The sequence below is a fragment of the Zea mays genome, chromosome 10 (genome assembly GCF_902167145.1).
Source record: "Zea mays cultivar B73 chromosome 10, Zm-B73-REFERENCE-NAM-5.0, whole genome shotgun sequence".
In the NCBI taxonomy this organism is placed as follows: Eukaryota; Viridiplantae; Streptophyta; class Magnoliopsida; order Poales; family Poaceae; genus Zea; species Zea mays.
The window spans coordinates 39,399,161-39,403,464 of NC_050105.1; positions in this window are offsets into that span (position 1 = coordinate 39,399,161).

Genomic DNA, 4,304 nt, shown 5'->3' on the forward strand with positions numbered 1-4,304 from the left:
TAAGAACTTGATAACAACATTCCATTGAGCGAGTTGTCACCACCATTTTCCTGTTGTCGTCGGTTTTTCTCCTTTTGGTGTTTTGGTGTTTGTGCTAACTATGGCAGGAGCACACAACACGGTGGATGCCCAGTTGCTGGAAGTAAGGGGACAAGTTGATGGACTTGCTGCTGACAATAGGACGATGCATGAACGGCTTGATTCAACGGTCACTTCGACGACTGAGCGTTTCAACCAGCTTGACCTTGCTCAAACGGCGACTCGCACCACACTCGACACCATCCTGGCACGCCTTGATGCGTTGACCACAAAGATGGAGCAGGACTACGGCGGTGACACTGAGCAGGACGATGGAGATCGCCGTGGTCGTGCACGCCGTGTGGTTCGTCATCCCCCTAATGACTTATTTTCTAAGATTAAATTTAAAATTCCACCTTTTAATGGCAAATATGATCCTGCTGCATATCTTGATTGAGAGTTAGAGGTTGAACAAAAATTTTTATGCCATGATATTGCTGCACATTCTCAGGTTAAAGCTGCTATTAGTGAATTTACTGATTTTGCTTTAATTTGGTGGCGTGAGTATAAAATGAAACATCCCACTGCCATTCCAACCACTTGGGATCAGTTGAAAGCTGCGATGCGGCATCGATTTGTGCCTTCGTATTATGCTCATGATTTGCTTAATAAAATGCAGCGTTTTCAGCAAGGTTCTCAATCTGTTGAGGACTATTTCTAGGAGTTACAAAAAGGTATGATTCGTTGTGGGATATTGGAGGACAACGACGCTGCTATGGCACGTTTTCGTGGTGGTTTAAACCGCGAAATCCAGGATATACTTGATTATAAGGAATATTATGATATGACTACTTTATTTGAATATGCTTGCAACGCTGAACGTGAAGTGCAGGGACGCCGCTCGAAGCCATATTCTAACCCTTTTGCAGGACGAAGCTCGACATCCACCTCAGCACCAGTTCCCCCTGCGCCATCCACGTCCACCACTACTCCACGCGAGAAGACGACCAAACCAGCCAGCATTGCCCCACCCACAGGTCGTACACGGGATATTCAGTGTCATCGTTGTAGAGGATTTGGCCATGTGATTCGAGACTGCCCAAACAAGCGCACTTTGCTCATTCGTGACGATGGTGAGTACTCTTTCGCTAGTGATTCTGAAGAAATTGAACATGCACTACTTGCCACTAACCATGCAGCTCAGGCGGAGGTACATGTCAACCCGGGCGACACTGATAGGTATGAAAGTCTTGTTGTGCAGCGTGTTCTTAGTACACAGGTCGCTTTGCCCGAGAAGAATCAGCGACACACTCTGTTCCATACAAAGGGTGTTGTGCAGGAGCAGTCAATTCACATCATTATCGACAGCGGCAGTTGCAACAATTTGGCGAGTACCATGTTGGTCGAAAAGTTGTCGTTACCCACTCGTAAGCATCCAAACCCATATCACATTCAATGGCTTAATGATGGTGGTAAAATAAAAATCACGCGTTCCGTGCGTGTTCCTTTCTCCATGGGTGCTTATTCTGATTTTATTGATTGTGATGTTATTCCCATGGAAGCATGCTCTTTGTTACTTGGTCGACCTTGGCAATATGATACTGATAGCTTGCATCATGGTCGTTCGAATCATTATTCTTTCATTTTTAAGGGTCAGAAAATAAGTATACATCCAATGACACCTGAACAAATTGTTAAAGATGATCTTGCCCGAGCTACTATAACTGCTAAACAACTTGATCCATCACCCTCTGTTCCTTCTGAAATCAAGTTGAAGGCTCCTGTTTTACTTGCTACACGTGCTGATTTTGATGATCTACACGGTGCTCATTTGCCATGCTATGCACTTGTATGCTCTAGTGTCCTCATTTCACTTGATGATGCACCATCTTTGGCTATTCCCCCTATGGTTGCTAACCTTTTGCAGGAGTACGCTGATGTCTTTCCCAAAGACTTACCACCGGGTCTCCCACCGCTTCGTAGCATTGAGCACCAGATCGACCTCATCCCCGACGCACAGCTTCCGAACCGCGCACCGTACCGTACAAATCCGGATGAGACGAAGGAGATTCAGCGCCAGGTACAGGCGTTGCTTGATAAGGGATACATTCGTGAGTCTCTTAGCCCTTGCTCTGTTCCTGTGTTACTTGTTCCCAAGAAAGATGGATCATGGCGTATGTGTGTAGACTATCGTGCTATTAATAACATCACTATTCGTTATCGATATCCTATACCACGCCTTGATGATATGCTAGATGAGCTTAGTGGTGCCATTATTTTCACTAAGATTGATTTGTGTAGTGGTTACCACCAGATTAGAATGAAACTGGGTGATGAATGGAAAACAGCTTTTAAAACGAAATTTGGTTTATATGAATGGTTGGTTATGCCGTTTGGATTGACTAATGCTCCCAGCACTTTTATGCGAGTGATGAATGAAGTTCTGAGGCCCTTCATAGGATTGTGTGTGGTTGTTTATTTTGATGATATCCTTATTTACAGCAAATATGAGAAAGAGCATTTGGAACATTTAAGTGTTGTTTTTGATGCATTGTGTGCTGCCCAGTTATTTGCTAACATGGAAAAATGCATCTTTTGCACACAATGTGTCTCGTTTCTTGGTTATGTTGTTACTCCACAGGGCATTGAGGTGGATAGCAGCAAGATTGCTGCCATTCGGGAGTGGCCTACACCGACGACGGTCACACAAATTCGGAGCTTTCTTGGACTTACCGGTTTCTATCGCAGATTTGTTCGTGATTTTAGCTCCATTGCAGCGCCTCTACATGAGCTCACAAAGAAAGATGTGTCGTTTGCTTGGCGTGATTCGCAGGAGGTAGCGTTCAGCACTTTGAAAGATAAGTTAACCCAAGCTCCCTTATTGCAATTGCCTGATTTTAATAAAGTGTTTGAGCTTGAATGTGATGCTAGCGGTATTGGGCTAGGTGCTGTTTTGTTACAAGAAGGAAAACTAGTTGCTTATTTTAGTGAAAAATTAAGTGGTGCTAGTCTGAAATATTCTACTTATGATAAGGAGCTTTATGCTTTAGTGCGCACTTTGCATACATGGCAGCACTATCTTTGGCATCGTGAGTTCATAATTCATTCTGATCATGAGGCTTTAAAACATATTCGTACCCAAACAAATCTGAACCGTCGTCATGCTAAATGGGTAGAATTCATTGAGTCTTTTCCTTACATTATTAAACACAAGAATGGGAAGGACAATGTTATTGCTGATGCTTTGTCTCGTCGCTATACCATGTTGTCACAGTTAGATTTTAAAATATTTGGTTTGCACACTGTGAAAGATCAATATGTTGACGATGCTGATTTTAAAGATGCTTTCGGCCATTGTATTAATGAGAAACCATGGGGCAAATTTCACATACATGATGGGTTCCTGTTTCGCGCTAACAAGCTGTGTGTTCCAACTAGCTCGGTTCGTCTTTTGTTGTTACAGGAAGCGCATGGAGGCGGTCTCATGGGGCACTTTGGCGTCTACAAGACACATGAGGTGTTGGCTGCCCACTTCTTTTGGCCTCGGATGCGCGCTGATGTTGAGCGCCTTGTTGCACGCTGCACTACTTGTCAGAAAGCTAAGTCACGGTTGAACAACCATGGTTTGTATATGCCTTTGCCTGTTCCTACTTCCCCTTGGATTGATATTTCGATGGATTTTGTTTTGGGATTGCCTAGAACTAAGAAGGGGAGGGATAGCATTTTTGTGGTTGTTGATCGATTCTCCAAAATGGCTCATTTCATACCTTGTCATAAGACTGATGATGCTAGCAATGTTGCTGAATTGTTTTTTAGAGAGATTATTCGTTTGCACGGTATTCCCAATACAATAGTCTCAGATCGTGATGCTAAGTTTCTCAGTCATTTTTGGAGATCTCTGTGGAATAAATTGGGAACTAAATTGCTGTTTAGCACCACTTGTCACCCTCAGACTGATGGTCAAACTGAGGTAGTTAATCGAACTTTGTCTACCATGCTTAGGTCTATTTTAGACAAAAATTTGAAACGTTAGGAGGATTGCTTTCCTCATGTTGAGTTTGCTTATAATCATGCAACACATTCTTCTACAAAGATGTGCCCTTTTCAAATTGTTTATGGTTACATTCCTAGGGCGCCTATTGCTTTGTTTTCGCTTGATGCTGCGGACGCCCCACACATAGATGTTGTTGCACATGTTGAACAAATGATTAACCTCCATGAACAAACTCAACAAAACATTGCTGCTACTAATGCAAAAAATCAGGTTGCTGGTAGCAAAGGAAGAA